The 18,096-nt window shown below is 48.9% G+C and overlaps 1 protein-coding gene across 5 annotated transcripts in view; it reads right to left on the bottom strand.

Moving 5' to 3' along the window:
• The window catches only part of FGF1 (fibroblast growth factor 1), a 106,464-nt gene that overhangs the window by 79,609 nt on the left and 8,759 nt on the right, over nucleotides 1–18,096 (bottom strand). For 4 of the 5 annotated variants that reach the window (XM_043589816.1, XM_043589791.1, XM_043589780.1 and 1 more), the window contains exon 2: nucleotides 16,294–16,447. The gene's annotated coding sequence lies outside the window, so the exon portion shown is untranslated. Of the gene's footprint in view, nucleotides 1–16,293; nucleotides 16,779–18,096 lie in introns of those variants that run through there. The other variant, XM_043589787.1, reaches the window with a different exon arrangement.

Genomic DNA, 18,096 nt, shown 5'->3' on the forward strand with positions numbered 1-18,096 from the left:
TGCTCTGTGTTTCCCTCCCTGAAACGTTCATCAGTCTTCAAGTCGTTGCTTAATGCTCATCTTCTTTACTAAACTGTAAGCTAGTCAAGGGCAGGGGCCATGAGCTTCCTGTGCAGTGTCATATCCTCAGCACAGTTCCTGGTGCTCTGTAAAGAGTTGCTGAATTGAAATAGAAGGTCCTAAACTAGAGCTGTGAGTAGAAGGCAGATGATGGGTCCAAAACCACTTGGGGAGGACAATGAGGAGGATTTGGCAGATGATGGGAACTTAGCAAAGGGATCATCAGATGATGACTCAGAGTGTGCAGGAAGGAGACAGGGATGGAGCGCTGTTTACCGACAGAGTGGATGTAACCAGGAGAGTCCCATTGTGCAGAGCAGACATGAGCTAGCTACCTATGGTGTGTGCTACGTCTGAAATAAGAGTCGCCCATCGGTACGGAGCTGAGGGTGGGGCCCGCAGTGACAGTAGGGCTCTGCAGAGGGGCCAGAGTTGGGGGCAGATGCAGGAGAGGAGTGAGGTGGGATCTTCAAGGGAGAATAACCCGGAGCCTGAGGAAAGAAGTGAACAGAGGTGGGGGATGCCCCGCTGTCTCCAAGATCTGCAATGTAAGACCCTTCTCTCAGAGAAGCCACAGGAGGCAGGCCCAAAGGTACAGGATCACGGCATCCAAGGGGGAGGCTGGCAGTGGTCCACACTGTGCATGACTACGGAGGTTAAGCAGATGGAAAATGGAAGACAGAGCTTCAGGATTGGTCTCCTGCCTCCAAGCTTTGTTGTTCCAATCTCTTTTTCTGCTGCCTCTGAAGCCTTTCTTCTAACAGAGGACCTGCGTGTGCCAGTGCTTCCGTTATCAGAAACCTTCCATTGCTTCCCATTGCCCAAAGTCCTTTGCAAAGCATTTCAGTAACCCCAGATCTGGTCTGAAAAGCCCCACCTCCTACTTTATCCTTCCCCATCTCATCGGTCTGGGGCTCTCCCTCTCCTTGTTGCATACCAAGTATTCTCAGGCCTTCATGGTTAGTGTATGCTGTTCCCCAGCCTGGAATGCCCTTCCCTTCCAGTTGCTGCTAATTACAACTCTTCTTATCCTTCAATGCCTCTATCAAATGTTACCTCTCCATTGCAAAGCGTTCTGTGATATCTCCAGTAAATAAGGTTTTTCCTCCCTTCAAGGACCCATGCAGTGTTTTGCCTAGCAATCATTTCATTCTTTCTAAGTTTCCATGGAGTTGTTGGCTTGTCTCTGTCCTCCCCTAGCTTATGTATGAAAGCAAAGAACACATTGTATCTTTGGATCACCCACAGCATGAGCTCTTGTGCGGGAAGGCAGTCAACCAGTACCAGCCAAGCATCTGAAGAGAGAAATGCCTAAGAGCAGTAGATGCTGGCAGTTCCAGCACTCCCAGTTATTTCTTTGGAAATTGTGGGGTGCCTCATAGTTATTTGTCTTTAGGGGTTTGCTCTATAATTAATGCCTTGGCCCAGTGGTGGGTTGCCTTATAATCATACGTGTTCCCCATGATCTCTCGAGCCATTTTGATATTGAGGATACACTATTGCACATACACTAATATTTTCCAGAGTGTTTCCCATAGTTAGACAAAATGGAAAAACTTGGTCTGGCCATCAGAAGTGCTTTATCATTCATATGTGCTCTCCTTGACGGCAGGTTAGAGAAATCCCTACACAATCCCATCGGGATCATAAATGTATCTCACGGGCCTTGAATTAGGAGGGTAAAGTTTCCCAACACTCGATTTACAGACTCAAAAAGCATCTGTTCACTCAATCTTCTACCCTCTTCTTTTGCCCCTCCAAATAGGCACTGACAGTATTTAGATGAAGTGAATATACTGATTTATTTCTCACCCACTTGCTGTCTGCAAGGAAAACATGTATTCAATAAATATATTCAACAAGGTTCAGTGAGCACCTACTATGTGCCAACAGTGTGTCTGTGTTAACAGTGTACAATATACAACTCAGGTCAATTCTTTCTGTGGTCTGTGTTTTAGGAGTTAGATAATTTCTGTTTTGTTATAGAACACTGAGAGCAGTTTAAGGTCCATGTAGACAGTTCTGCTTTTTGGTTTTTTTTTTTTTTTTTGCCTGCTTTGTTTTTATTTTAGGATAGACATTTATAAAACACAGCTGGCTAAATGCTAAATGCAGCTGTGAACAACGTAATTTAAATATATCTCTAATCCAACAAACCTGGCTTTTGGCAAGGAAGGGGGAAAAAAGTTAATTGCTTTTTAACACTTTAGTCTTATAAAGAGGAAAAGGGTAATATAGCCAGAGGGTATGTTCAGTGATTTTTTTTTTTTTTTTAAGTTAAGTTCATGTTACTGGGATCCTGCAGTGTAGGTTGGGAGGGAGTCTTCCAAAGCACTGAACTTCGGAGAAAACTCTTCCTCTATCTTTATAATAATAGTAATCACCATTTTATGAGCATTCCTTCTAGGCTGGGCACATACTTAAGAGAGCTTTACCTGGTTTACTTCGTTGTATCCTCCAGGGGATATGCCATTTACACACCAAGTAACTAAGGCTCAGGAAAATGGACTTACCCGGAGTCACATATCTGGTTAGGGGTAGGATTGGAACTTATGCCTGGCTGCGTAACGTCAGGGCCCACACTGTAGCCACGACTGGGATTTTTCTTAATCTACCTGCATTGAGACACAACTGCACGGGAAACATGCTTGAGAGGTGAGTAATGACAAGACTGGGAAAACGGAGGGTATGGTAACTGACATCGCCTTTGCTTGAATTCTGAAGGACAGATGCAAGAAATATGCTAGTTGGCCTACCCCAAAAAACCCCAAGATAGGTATCTTTCTCTTTTTGTATTTCAATATATAATTCTCTTCTTTCTTTGATAAGTAATATAGGTATGCGTAAAGGTGTTTTGGAAGGAAGTTCAAGACAGCATTATTAATATGGGTACCACAAACTGAATATGCAATAATATAGGGCTCATTAAATAAATTATAGGGGAATGCACTGCCACCGTTAAGAATTCTATTTTAAAAGAATATAAAATGCAACGGAGAATGCCCATGGTATATTGCCAAGTGGAAAAGTAAGTTAAAAGCCTATAAGTACTGTATGATCCCATTTTTGTTTTACACACATACTATCTATATGCATAGATAGGGACAGACAGAAACAGACATACATAAATACAGGAAAAGGACTAGAAGGACATTGCTATTACCAATATTTTAATAATGATTTTCTCTGGATAATGGGTAAATTTTTTTTCCGGTATTGCTTACATTTCCTATAATGAAATATATTAATGATGTAAAAGTAATTTTTAAGTAACTTATTAACCCAATAATTTCAGTAAATAAATTATTTTTGAGTATTCACTGTGTACCAGGCACTATGTATTCCAAACATTAAAAAAGAATTATAGGGATGCCTGGGTGGCTCAGTCAGTTAAGCGTTCCACTTCGGCTCAGGTCACGATCTCGCGATTCGTGGGTTTGAGCCCTGCCTTGGGCTCTGTGCTGACAGCTCAGAGCCTGGAGCCTGCTTCCGATTCTGTGTCTCCCTCTCTCTCTGCCTCTCCCCTGCTCACGTTCTCTCTCTCTCTGTTTCCCTCTCTCTCAAAAATAAATGAACATTAAAACAAATTTAAAAATAAATAATAACAAAAAAGAAAATCTACTCATATCCCTGCTTCACTAACATTTTGGATGATCTCCTTCAGGTCTTTTTCAATGGAGTTTTTTATTGCGTTTTTTTTTTTTAAGTTTATTTATTTATTGACGGGGTGCGGGGGAGAGATAATCACAAGCAGGATTTGCACTGTCAGGGCAGAGCCCTCACCAGAGGGGTCAGACTCACAAACTGTGAGATCATGACCTGAGCCAAAATCAAGAGTCAGATGCTTAACCCACTGAGCCACCCGGGCACCCCTCAATGCAATTAAAAAAAATTTTTTTCTTTAACATTTATTTATTATTAAGAGACAGAGAGATACAGAGCGTGAGCAGGGGAAGGGTAGAGAGAGTGGGAGACACAGAATCTGAAGCAGGCTCCAGGCTCTGAGCTGTCAGCACAGAGCCCAATGCGGGGTTCGAACTCACGAACTGCAAAATCATGACCTGAGCTGAAGTCGGTCGCTTAACCAACTGAGCCACCCAGGCACCCCTCAATGCAATTTTTAAAACAGAGTAGTCACAAAGCAGACGGCTCCTGAGCCCTGGTCATTAGGAGTTCATTCAGCCAATAGGAGTCAACCAGCCTGAGAGCCCTGACTTTGCCACTTGCACTCCAACATCACTTCCCCCTAAACCTTATCTCCATTCTCAGCAAAAAGGATCAAGAGTGGTACCTACCTCATCAGTCTTTTGGAGGATTAAATGAGTTGCTACAAGTAAAGTGCCTTGAAGTACACACCAGATAATAACTACTATTGTTGCTCTCTGTTGAATGGCTCCATTGCCATTCTGTTTTGTTTCTCATCTACTTTCTTGCAAAGAGTAAAAATCGTTATGTTTTTCCTGGACAGAAGAGACCCCTATTGAAGTCATTCAGGCATATAAAGTCACCTTTGAATTTTGCATGTAGGTGAGATCACTCGGTCAAAGCCATTTGGCCTCCTATCCAAGGCAAAGCTGTAAAGGACAGAGGGAGTTGCCATGGTATACAGGAGCATTTATACCTTTCAGAAAGTCGTAGGAGCCACGGTTGAACAAAGATCTACTTAATTGGGTTTGGAAACCTAATACATATGGCTAGTGACAGACAATAGGATATTTAAACTCTACTGCTTATGTTGACTGCCTCTTGCCTTTGGGGCCTAGTGTTCTGTTGTGTCTTATGAGTGTGGGATACTGTCTTATGACTCTTCGTAAGGAGACTGTCCAGTGGCAGGCTCTTCCAAGAAGTTTCTAGCTGTGGCACTGCCTTGCTCCAGACTAGCCACCATCATCTCCTTCCTGCATGATTCTGAGGCCTCCTACCTCACGCCCTGCTGTTTATCTTGCCCCTCTTAAGATCTGCTCTCCATCCAGGACCCAATAAGAGTCTTAAAAGTCAATCATTGCATGTCACCCCCCAATTCTAATCCCCAGTGGCTTTCCACTGCCCTCAGAAAAAAAGCCCCAACTTTCTGCATGATTCCACATGTCTGCATAATCTGTTCTTTGAGTACTTCTCCACTTTGACCATTTCCCCCTGTGCATGATGCTTGAAGTATCCTGGCCTTCTGCTGGATTCTAGAACACACCAAGCACTTGTTCACCTCAGGGCCTTACCCCATTTTCTTCCTTCCACAAAGAATATTCTTCACTTTACTCTTTGCATGCATGGCGCCCCTCATTCTTTTGGTCTTATCTTCTGCGTCACCACCTTAGAGAGGCTTCCCCTGTCTACCTAATTTGTTTTTTTGTTTTGTTTTGTTTTGTTTTGTTTTGTTTTTTAATTTTTTTTAACGTTTATTTATTTTTGAGACAGAGAGAGACAGAGCATGAACGGGGGAGGGTCAGAGAGAGAGGGAGACACAGAATCAGAAGCAGGCTCCAGGCTCTGAGCTGTCAGCACAGAGCCCGACGCGGGGCTCGAACTCACAGACCGTGAGATCATGACCTGAGCCGAAGTCGGCTGCCCAACCGACTGAGCCACCCAGGCGCCCCCCTGTCTACCTAATTTGTAACAGCTTCTCTTGTTCTGGTGCCTTGTATGTCCCTTTTATAGAGTAGATCTTAACAAATTTCTACTTATTTCATTTGTTTATTTGTTGGCTTATTTGGTGTGTGTTTACATACTCCGTCTGTCTATCCCCGGTCTTCCCTACCCTGTTAGAATGTAAGCGCCCCAAGGGCAGAACCGGATCTTTTGCTTTGTTGTTGTGTTCTCTGGCAGAGCCCCTCATGGAGAAGGTGCCCGTTGAAGATGAAAGGAACGGAGGGAGAGAGGGAGGAAGGAAGTCTCCGAAAAGGGGGCTGCTTTTCCAGGCAGCCCAGTTTCCCGTGAATGTGGGCAGTGTGTCCTGTTCAGCCCTAGCATTACTGTGCAAGTTTAAAAATAAAACCCCTGGGTGGAGTGAGAAGCCTTTAAAGAGGATGGGGGAGAGATAATGAGAAACATGAGTAGCCAACGCAGGCCCAGCAGGATGTGGGACTGGCCAGGAAGAGAAAGGGACCTTGACTCTGGGGAAACACTGACTTTGGGGCTGTAATAGTCTGGCGAATGTAGGACTCCTAATTAGTCACCAGAGGTCTTTCTCTTGATCTCCAGTATAAAAAGACTTTAAAGTGGCCAACTCAGGATATGCTTCCATCCTACAACAAGACATGTTGAGAGATTTTCGACAAGACGTTCTTTACAGTTGCTAAAACGGGGGCCTCCACACCCCGCATCTGACTGCCTCTCCAGTAGAAGAAGGAAAGGCCAGGAGGTAACAGAGGCGATGAAGCCAGCTTTGGCTCACCCTCCCCCTGACCTTCCCCAGGGCCCATCCCAGCGTGGGATCTGAACCTCCCACCATAATAGGGCTCCCGCCAGACATCCTAAGGTGTATCCGCCCTCCAAAGTCTTAGCTCAGTTTTGGGGCAGCGTAAGGCGGGGAGGGTCAGGTCAATGGGTCACTAGAGACAACTCGGACATCGCCTTGGAAACGCTCTCCCCCCACGTGCACTGCCTACAGTTGGATCCACCCTGAACCAGCTGTGTGTTAAATCCTCGGGCCTTAGTGGGAGGTGGGGAGGCATCTGGGGAAGGTCAGAGTGGGTCAGGAAGGGGTCCACCTCTTTTAAGGAAGACCATCAATCTTCAGGCCTTCGTGAGAAGTCTGACGACCCAGGGGAACAGCAGGCTAAAAATCCATAATCTCGGCCTGGTCCCTGTGGTGCAAGGATGGGCCGAGCTGAGTGTGGGGGCTGCCAACATCCCCTCCTTCAGACTGTGGCCTGGACCCCTTCCCATAATCCATCTCTCTATGCTGCTCCAGCAGCCAAGTGATGCGCTCATGGTCACCTGGTGCAAGCAAATATTTGCAAGCCTTTACAACATTGATCACCACTGGGTTTTTTCCATATCCACAGCTATGTGATGGTCAAGAGGGCCACAGAGGAACGGGTATGGAGAGAGACAGCTGGAGCTTTGCACACCATGCTTAACCTCCAAGCCACTCTCCAGAGGCAGCTCTTGTAGAGAAGGAACCCAAAGTCTAAAAAGGACCAGTTCCGTACCCAAGGTCACTCCGGAGGGAGGGGCGGAGTACTGGACAGCCTGAATGCAAGATCCAGTGCAGGCCAGCCTCCTGCAGAGTGTCCCTTTCATCCTTGTAGTTGATTTTCAAATGATTTGAGCTCAAAGCCCCGGGCCAGGGCCCTTGAGCAGCATTTCTGAGTAGTCTGTGCCCTGAGAAACCCCGTGCCTGTCTGTGCGTGGGAATCCCAAAGCCCTTTTGTGGATTGAGCAGAAGGAGACTGCTGGGGTTGACTCCTTCTTTAATTGTTTGTTGGAAACGCCCTCAGCCTAAAACTGCTGAACAAATGGCCTGTGTCTGTTCCATGCTTCAGCTCTGTAAGGGGTCTGTTGCTTTCTCGGCTAGTTCTAGTTTCCTGACCTGAGGCTTTTAAGTGCTGAGAAAGCACAGGGTGATAATTGCCCCTTGCGACAAAAAAAGCTGATGGAGGAACAGCAGGACAGCAGGTGACCACCTTCATGCCCCAGGACCATTTTTAACATCAAATACATTCTTATGAAGGCTTCCAGAAAAGCATTAGCCAGACTGCAAACCTGTTGGTAGCAATAATTAATATTTTATTGGGCAAATACTGTGCTGTGTGTTGCATACTGAAATATTTTTGGGGCTTTACATGTACTGTCTCACTGAAGTCTTAGGGCAGCCCTGTGAGAGAGCAGCTCCTAGTGCTGACAATGGAACCCAGTATGGACTTCTCCTGGCCACAACCTGAGGAAATAGGTGCCCCTATTCTCTCTATTTTACAGAAACTTGGCCAGGGCCACGTAGCTATTGAGGGTCAGAGCCAAAATTCATACCCGGTCTTGCGCCAGAGTCCATGCTGTTGGCCATTTTGCTACCCTACCATTATGCACCACTGACTGTCACCCTGAAATAATGAAATAATGAGAAGAGTCTTGGGCTTCCATGTTAGCTCTCTTTCCAAGGAAGTTAGGACTCTGCTTCCAGAGCCCTCAGCAAAGACATCCAGGACCAGCCAGGGAAAATGGCAGCAAGGTTTTTTGGCCAACTGAGTGGAGATTTTGCCTTTGCTCCTGGAACTTAAACACCTTATCACCAAAGGCCAAGAAGCCTGGGCCGACTCAGCCCGTGACTCTGAACCAGGGGAATGTTCTCTGGGCTGCAGACTTGCTCTGTGTGGGCTCCAGGGAATGACTGGAGCCTTCATCTCCGCTCTCCCCCAGTTGCCATTTCTAAACTCTGATGGAGATTCTGAGGAAGTAAAAGAAGAGTCTTGTTTTCTAGAGGCTCTTTATGGCCCCAGAGGTATTGGTGCAGCACTTTGCACACATTGATTAATCAACACAGACTGCTTGTGTTCCCATCAGACCGATGGCAAAGGCAGAGATGCTGTGGTCCATCTGCCCCCATGGGTGTGAGGCCCGGAACACGCCAGATCGATGTCTCCCTTCTAGGTGCCTGACATCACTTGTTTCCCTTTGATGCCCATCAGCCAAAAGAAGTTATTCATCTCTAAGCATGAATAATACCACTAAGCTGGATTTTTCCAGGCAACGAAAGTGAGTTCTCTGAAGAGCTGAGAGTAGGCTGGCTAAGCCAGAGTAGGTGGCATATGGCCTGGGGTCCATGAGGGGTGTGGTCCCCTAAGTCAGGGTCACAGGCCCTAGACACAAACTTGTCAGCTTTGCTTTCACATGTGGTGCACCCTTTTCTAGAACTGTGAGGAGCAGCAGAGAGCCGGAGATCCCACTTCTGTCCTGGGCCTTGGATTTCTCAATCCAAGATTCTATGAGTCACTCATTCATTCATTGGGCCAATATTTACTGAGCACCTCTGTGGCTAGGCTCTGTCCCAGGGATACAGCACGAAACAAGATGGATGAGATCCTGCCCTTGTGAGGCTCACGTTCCAGACAATAGCAAGTGTTTAAAAAGTTGACAAGATAAATACAGACTGAGGCAAGTCCCATGATAGAGACGGGAAAGGAAGCCTCTTTGGGGGAGTTGCTGAGAGAGGTGAGGCCCAAGGATGAAAAGACCTGCTATGTGAAGAACAGGGTTGGGGCACCTGGTGGCTCAGTCGGGTAAGCATCCGACTTCTGCTCAAGTCATGATATCGTGGTTTACGGGTTTGAGCCCTGGGTTGGGCTCTGGGCTGACAGTGCCGAGCCTGCTTGGGATTCTCTCCCTCCCTCTGTCTCTGCCTCTCCCCTGCTCATGCTCGCTTACTCTCTTTCCCTCTCTCTCTCTCTCTCTCTCTCAAAATAAATAAACATTAAAAAAAAAAAAAAAAGAACAAGGTAGAGCATTCCAGGCAGATGGAACAGCAGTCACAATGTCCAAGAGGCTGGTAAGGACATGGAACCTCAGAGGAACAGAAAAGAGGCCAGTGGGGTTTGAGTGGGTGGGAGAAGAGGAGCAGAGTCAGGGGATCCTGCTCCCCAAGAGGCCTTGCGCTGCTTACTCACCTTCCTGAAAATCCCCTCTATTTTCCAAAGTGTGCCCCGTTTGCCCCCACAACTCATCCTTGCTTAGCCAGATCCAGCCCCTCTCCAGGAAGAAAAAGGAAGAGAGTTTTTTTTTGGCAGGCGGAGCTCCTGGCAAAGGTGTTGCGTTCACTTTTACATGGGGGCTCCTGAGTGCATTACGCCAACGATACCTGGCACTGACGAGAAGTTTCCCAGCGATGGAGATGGCGTGCGTGTGGTAGTGGGGCGCTCAGGCACCACCCAAGTGGGAACTCGCCGGCTGCGGGCCCATCTTGCCACTGCTCCCGTGAGCTCACCAGTGAGGCAGCATTTGGCATCAGGTCCTTTGCACTGCTCCTTTCAGATGCTTCTCTGCCCACTTGCACCCCTAGTGCCCTCAGCGGTCTCTCTGGGCTCCCTGCCCTTACCTCTTTCCCCTTCATAACCAGAATCTCTGCCATTCTCCACAGCCCCCACTGAATAATGTGCCTCTGGAATGCATGCCTGCTCCTGCACCTTCAGACAAAGTACAGCAAGCAGACGGGTTATATTCGGAGGCCCCCCTGTGTCCTCTAAGTGTTGCCAAATGGGGGGCTGCCCAGCCAACCTGTCCGAGCTGCCAAGCTGGCTCATTAACCATTGACAGGACAGAACTGTCCCCGTTTGACCCTTCCCAATGGAGCCTTGACAAACACCTAGAATGTGCTCTGTTGAGGGTCGACAATGGCTAGAACTTCATTCCCTAGAGGCGAAGCAGCCAACCCCAAGTTTGTGAACTCAAAAAGTCTGATGTCTTGCTTTTGGAAAGACCCACTGCTAAAGCATGCCTTTGACGTCTCTATCCCAGCATTCCCTTTGCTGAAAGGAGTTTGCCGTATCCAGGATTCCTTCCTTCTCTGGCCTTCTGTGGTTCTCACTTGAAGGACCCAAACTGTCAACCCAGCTGCCATGGTCTGGCCCCCTCCTGGGCCTTGCTCTCTGACCCTTCCCCTTCTTCCCTACATTCATTCTTCCCTTCCTTCTTCCAGCCATACTGGCCTTTCCTCCACCCCTTGGCAATGCCGCACTTCCTCACACTGTGTGACCTTTGCAGTATTTTCCCTCCGTCTGAAACACTCATCCCTCACCCAGTGGACGCTTGCCCATCCCCTACATCTCAACCCCAGCGTCACGAACTCACCAAAACCTTTCCAGACCCCATGAATGGGTCCGGTACTGCATATGCTTTCCTGAGACACGCAGGGGAATTACTGCGTGATTGAGTCCGTGTCCCTCTCTAGCCTCTAGCTTTCAGGAAGGCGGGAACCGTCCGTTCCAGGCTGTATCACAGCCCCAGTGTCTAGCATGCTCCCTGGCACACTGGCAGTAGCTCACAAATGAGGTGAATGAACCTGAGGTGAAGGCACTAGTGACCCTCAAGTAACCCCCCTCCCAGTCCCCATTCTCTGTCCTCTTTATCAGGCTGCTTCTTTATTTCTTTACTTTCCCTTCCCTCCTCTCTCCTCCCCTTGTCATCCTTGCTGCTCATTCCTTCTTCCTTCCTGGGACTTAGACTATCTGTGAGTCCCATGAACACTGTTTAAAGTCAACAGAAGTTGACTCCTGAGTTAAAGAGACGAGAAAGTTGTCATAACTTGGTAGGATGTGTTGGCCTCAAACTAGATCACTCCAAACTCAGGACCTGGGGGTGAACCTAGGCTCTCACCATAGTAGTTTTCCAGGGCTCCCCCAACAAGTACCACAGACTGACGGCTTAAACAACAGAAGTGTATTGGCTCACAGTTCTGGAGGCCAGAAGTCCAAGGTCAGGGTATCAGCAGGGCTGGTTCCTTCTGAGGGCTGGGAGGAGAAGCGTTGTTCCAGGCCTCTCTCCATGACTCGTAGATGGCCTTCTTTTCCCCGTGTCTTCATGCCATCTTCCCTCTAGGTATGTCTTTCTGTCCCAATTTCCCCATTCTATAAGGATGCCAGTCATGCTGGCATTAGGGCCCACCCTAATGACATCATTTAAACTTGATATCCTCTGTAAAGGCGTCTCCAAATAAGGTCACATTCTGATACTCTGCAGGTTAGGACTTCAACATGTGAATTTAAGGAGAGGACGTAGTTCAGCTCCTAACACCTGCCTTCCACCTGCCCTTTGCCCCAGCCCTTTCTGATTGATTGAATGAGAAAAAAGTAGGGGAGCACAGGGCCGCATCATCTTCTGAGGAAGTTACACGGGGGCCTGGGAATGGAAGCGGACCAGAGAGGAACGTAAACCAGAGAAAGGCACCCAAGAGCGAGAAGGGAAGGCTGAAGTGACCAACAGGTAAAACTCTGCTGATAGGAGGTTCCATGATGGTGCTCTGGTAATCTGCTTGTCCAGAGTTCATACCCCAGATCGGCCACTTTCTAGCAGCGAGGGCTTTCCCCTCACTTGTAAAAGGTGGATAATAATTGCACCTAACTTATGGGGTGGTTGTGAGGGTTGAGTGAGGGAATAGCATGAAGGGGTTGGCCCTGTGCCTGGCACATAACAACTCGGCGTGCAGTGTGGACACTGTCGTGGATGTTGCAACACGTGGAGGGCTAGTCCGAGGAAGATGGTAATTCAGGAAGGAGGGGATGACAAGGAAGAGGCCACTTGTCCCTGACTCAGACCAAATGACTCTGTGTTTTCGTTCACAGCAATGAAGGGAAAAGAACCAGAGCCATGGTCAGACTTGGGTTTCCTCAACTGTCCCCTGTGGACCAAAGATGGAATCACCTGGGTCCTACCCAGGAAATGCAAAATCGTGGGTCCCTCCGGAACCTGGCTAAGTCGGGACTTCGGTGGGCCGGACCTGGGTACCTGATTTTTTAACCAAGCTCCCCTGTGATTCTCATGCACATTTGTTTGCAAACTATAGGTCCTGGAGAGACAGAGGGGAGTCTTGTCTGAGGTTTCCCCCCCCCCCCACACCTGTACAGCTCTGGTGCAAGAGGGGCTTGCTCCTCACGCCTGTCCCCACCACTAGCATTCCTTGGACAAAGTCAGAGGTCGTGAGCAGTTATGCAGAAAACAAATCTCTGTCACATTTTAAACGTTCTCCTTAGAGGGGTCGCACCGGCAGATCGAGTCTTTTACAGACACCAAGTTCTGGATGGCCCATCCCTTCTCTCTCTACGACTGGAGTCACCCAGTCTTGACGTCGAGCTGAGCTCAAGCTGACCTCTGACCTCAGGCCTGCAGAGTTGAAGCGGGGTGCTGGCCCAGCAGCCTTGTGCCTCTGCCTCTGTGTCTGTCGTCAGGCACCATTTCCTCTCTTCTTGGGCATCATCTGCTGACTGGTTCAGGAAAACCTGAGGCCCCTCTTGTTCCCCCGTGACTGCATTCGTGTCTTGTTCCTGAAGACCTGGTCTCAAAAGCTGTAGGTCCTCAAAGTGGAGAGTCTGACTGTGGGCCAAGCTGGGGGGGCCAAGCTGCCTTTCTTTCTTTTTTTAAATTTTTTAAAAAACGTTTATTTATTTTTGAGAGAGAGAGATAGAGTGTGAATGGGGGCGGAGCAGACACACACACACACACACACACACAGAATCCGAAACAGGCTCCAGGCTCTGAGCTGTTGGCACAGTCTGATGTGGGGCTCGAACCCACGAACCATGAGATCACGGATCATGGCATGAGCTGAAATCAGATGCTTAACTGACTGAGCCACCCAGGCACCCCCTGGGGTCTGCCTTTCTTAGGAGAGTTTCCAAATCCTGGCCTACTTTCCTAGGTCTTCAAATATCACCTGTCGTGAATTCCTGTCATCAAATTCCACCTGTCTCCACTGTCCTCCAGTGATCCGATAAAACATACATGGCAAATCAGGTGGGAGCACAGCCTGGGTATGACATGTGGCTCTGTCACTTGGTGACTGCGTGAACTTCGGCAAATGGCCCAGCCCAGCAAGCCTCAATTCCTACTTCCCAGGGTTGTTATGAGAATTCAGCAAGGTCAGATACATAAAGCCAAGTCGGGTACCCGGCACATAGTAAGGGCACAGGAAACATAAAGTGTCACTTTGGACTTTGGAACAAAAGGACTTGTGTACAGCGTGTTCAGAACTCACCTTTCACTAATAGCAAATACATAGTAGTTACTATAAGCCAGGCACTAAGAGCATGACTCATTTGAGCCTCTCAGCGACAAGGTTGGTACTTTTTTACCCCATTTTACAGATGCGGAAACTGAGGCACAAAGCCACAGGGTTAATAAATGGCACAGTCTGAATCTGAACCCCAGGGAGCCCCGCTGCAGAATCTATGCACTTGACCACTATATTAGGCTGCCTCTCTTAATTCAGAATATTTAGGAATCAGACACTTCATATTCCCTTCCTTCCTCTTCTCTCTCTGTAGACTCCTGGCCTGGATGCTTGCCCTTGTTCCCATACCTTGGACCCTGCCTCCCAGCTGAGTTGGACATCCTGTCAGTCCACACTCACTCTCTGTTACCTGCCCCCCGCCCAGGTACGTGCCCTCTCTTTTCTGTGTCTGAGTGGGCTCAATCCAGTTGTACCTTGAGATGGGACCCCTTGTCAGTACTCCGTGAGCATGTGTTGATTAGTGAAAAACAGGGGGAAAAAAATCTTCATTCACCTATAATTCGTTTCACGTGTAGGCATTAGATTTACCTAAAACCGGGTATGCCTGCGGCACCCGTGACAGATTGCTTTTCCAGCAGCTTAACTCAAGGAGCATTGCGTTGGCCAAGCAACACCCTTTGATAAGGTGGATGGGGAATGCCTTACACTCTGTACCGTCCCTCACTCCTAGAGGGTGGCCCAGCAGGCCTGGCAGCTCCGTGATCCTCCACGGTTTACTAGCATCCACAGAACGCATGTGAGCCAGGCGAGCGAGCACACTCTCCATCCTGGGTCAGGCATCCCATCACTTAGTGTAGGCGGAGCCTAAGATGCCGTCCACCCTCACCACTGAAAGCATCATCATCGTGGTTGATGCTACTGGCCTATGACGTCAAACCACTTAAGCAACCTCATAGCGCTTCCTTAAATCCTTTTCGGAACCAGGCAAGCCGTATCTGTATGTATGCACAGCAGATCTGGGAGAGAGTTTACAAGAAACTTTGTTTTTCTCCCTTCATTATTTGTGTATCAGTTTGGCCTTTGATCAAGTACTTCATCTGCAAAGCCATTTACTCATACTAGCAAAGGCAGGGTCAACAGAAGAAAGCCTCCAGTGCTCACCAGCTGCCCTCAGCAGCACCCTTGATGATCTTGCCTTCAGATATACAATCTGAAAAGGGGAATTTCCTCAGAAGCCCTCAATGACCAACACAAAGAAAACAAAGGAAAAGGGAATTTGTGACTGTGAATCACAGTCTCCACCAAAATCCACACTCATTCACCCAGACAGTCCCAGTAAACAGCCGGCCAGCCCTTCACTGGACACCACTTTGCAAAGCCGGGCTTATTTCTTTTCAACCCTTTGCCACCATCAGGGCTGGCTGAGCCTCACACAAAGCCCCGGTCGTCCTCTGGCGGATGCTCGCCTCTCCCACCGCTGTTTGCAGAACTACATCATAAACAATCACATCTCTGTAGGGAATGAAAGGGAAAGTGCCAAAGCAGAAAAAGAATGCAGAAGAGTGTGTGGGGAGGTTGGGGCGGGGGGGGGGGGGGGGGGGGGGGGGGGCGGCGCAGTGGTTAAAGCAGCTAGAGAAAGCACTGAATGTTTACATTCTGCTGAGTCACGCAGGGAGCTCTTAGACCCCAGTGCCCAGATAAGGTGAGTTCCTCTTGGGTCTCTGAAAAATGGGCACTTGATGCCTAAATTCTCCCCCAGACCTGGAGGTCTGAATTTTTCAAGCGTTCTTCTCTAGAAGCCTTGCACACTTTGGGCATGTAATAGTGACGTGGATGTGGCTAGCCATTCCCGCACCTTCTCCTCCAGTGCCAGTCTGCAGGGGCACTGAGATGAGCGTGTGATATTCAAAGATCAGAAGGAAGGTAAGGAGTAGTCCAGGTGAGCCACGGGGCCATCCGAATAGCCGCCTATCGTATCACATTCGGCTAATCCTGTATTTCAGCCCCACTTTTGTATCAAAATTTGGATAAAGTCTGAGGTGCTCAGTGAACAGCCTTCCTGAGGCAGCTGAATGTCCAGGTTCCCCAAGAGGGTGAGTGTGACACAGCGGGCTCACGCCCTCCAGACTTAGTAAAGCCACCGATTTTGGCTTCTGCGGAACCGAAGGGGTTGTATCCAGCGCATCAGTAAATGAGGACATTCCGCCCCCTCCAGTCCTCATCGGCCCGGCAGTGGAGGAATAAAGGTGCTGGGGCAGCATGGTGCAGGATCGTTTTTACAGTCTCTGAAGTCTAGGTGCTATTTTTACATGCCTGTGCCACGGGCGATGCCTCTCCCCAGAGCGGCCAGCACCACGGATTAAACAACCCAGCCAGAGGCGAGCCTCTGGGGATCCACTTGCCGGGGAACTGGTTCCAGTGGTATCTGCTTAAAACATCCCACTGCCTTCAGTCTTCCCGTTTTCCCCCCCCTCTCCATGTAATATTATCCTTGCACTTGGACACACACACATACGCACGCCCTCAGCGCTGCCCACAACCTGCTCTTTCCTCCCCGAAACGGAGACTCAGATTCTTACCTGAAAACCTTGTAGGCTGAGGACTGTGCCTCTTCGTCCAAGGGCAACACGGAAATTCACTGGGTGTCGTCTGCTCCGTGTCACTGTCACTGTGCTGCGGCTGCTTTCCCAGCAGCCCCACGCCGGCTCTCTGAACTTCTCGGTTACTGCAGCTCTGTGTGGGGAGAGGGGACGGGCCGTGGCATGCACATCAGGTTGCTGGTCTGCCTCCAGACACCATGCCACAGAGCCGGCTACCAGTCCTGCAGGGCCGTGTGGGAAGCAGGGAGGCAGGCTGGGGAGCTGAGAATGCCAGCCTCTGGGTCTATCTCTGACCTTGTTTATCAGCAGAGGGGACCTGCCTGTAGACTCTAGCCCGCACTGACCCCACCCACAGGGACATACACAGAGCTCTAAGTGCCCCCAACTCTGGACAGCCAGCAGCAGGCAGAGCTATTGGCCAGCAGGGAAGGGAGGCAGAGACGACAGACGGCAGCTATCCTGGGTGTTATTTTAACGTGGTTTGTCTTGGGGCAAATGGCTGAGCCGAATGGAGACTACTGGCCTGTCTGAGCAGAATCCTGTTTATTTGGAAGCCTCAGTCACCAGGGAAACAGCAGGTCGTGGCTCAGAGACGCTCCTCTGGAATCAGAAGGCTGCCGGATGAAAGAGTCCTTTTCTGTTCTGTCATCTGGCATCCCTGCGCAGGGTGTAGGTGTCTGCGTGTGGCAGAGTGTGTGTGTGTCTGTTTGTGCCATTCCTAGGGCCAAGCCTTGCAACGGGCATGTTGCAAAGCCATCCAAGGCAATGGCTGTCCAGGCTAGGGCTGGATGGGGCTGTGGAGCGAGTATTTCTGTCGTTCCTGACCAGTGGTCAAGCCTGTCACTGCTGAACCGGGCTAACGAATCCTCAGGTGAGCCCAGCTCCAGGGGCGGGGATTTCATTAAAGGACCACAGGCATCATCTTCATGCCGCTGGCCGGGACAGGGTGAGGAAGGGAGGAAGCTGCCTGTACAAATAACTCTTTGGCTGGCAGGTAGGGAATGAAGCTGGAAATTGGATTAAAAGGATGTGGATCAGGAGGTATCTTTGAAGAGACTAAATGGAAACATGATGAATAGTTTCCTATAACTGAAGAAGGTCTCTACTCCTTATGTAGGCATTGGAAGCCTGGGAGGTATGTGTTTGTATGCATGAATGTTTGTCCCAGCCCGCCTGCCTGCTGATTCAGATAGACAGGTACGGATTGACCTGTGAGAGCTAGAAATATGCTCTCTGGGGGCACCTGGTGGCTCAGTCGGTTGAGCATCCGACTTTGGCTCAGATCATGATCTCTCAGTTCGTGGGTTCAAGCCCCATCTCGGGCTCTGTGCTGACAGGTCAGAGCCTGGAGCCTGCTTCGGATTCTGTGTCTCCCTCTGTCTCTGTCCCTCCCCTACTCTATCAAAACAAAAACAAAAACATTAAAAAAAAAATAATGCTCTCTGGTCTCCACCTCCCCTTGGAAGGTGGAGGTGGGAGCCTCTCTCCAAAGGCATCACGTGGCATCCAGGGAGCCGTTTTTGTGCCTTTTGAGGAGATGAGCCTCCGAGAAGCTCATTCCCTGGAACAGGATGGATAAGCCATGGCTCTCCTGAAAGGGACTTGAAAAGTACAGAAAAAAAATGATTTCACTAAATTTTATTAATTGGAACCTCCGTGAGCTGCCATGTCTATGTATTCAAAGATACTCATAATTTGCTTTCAAAAATAATAATCTTCCTGAGTGTCTACACAATTCCAAAGGACCTTCTGAAGCACAGAAAGATAAAAAAAATTTCGGAT

This window comes from Prionailurus bengalensis, chromosome A1, assembly GCF_016509475.1.
Source record: "Prionailurus bengalensis isolate Pbe53 chromosome A1, Fcat_Pben_1.1_paternal_pri, whole genome shotgun sequence".
NCBI lineage: Eukaryota > Metazoa > Chordata > Mammalia > Carnivora > Felidae > Prionailurus > Prionailurus bengalensis.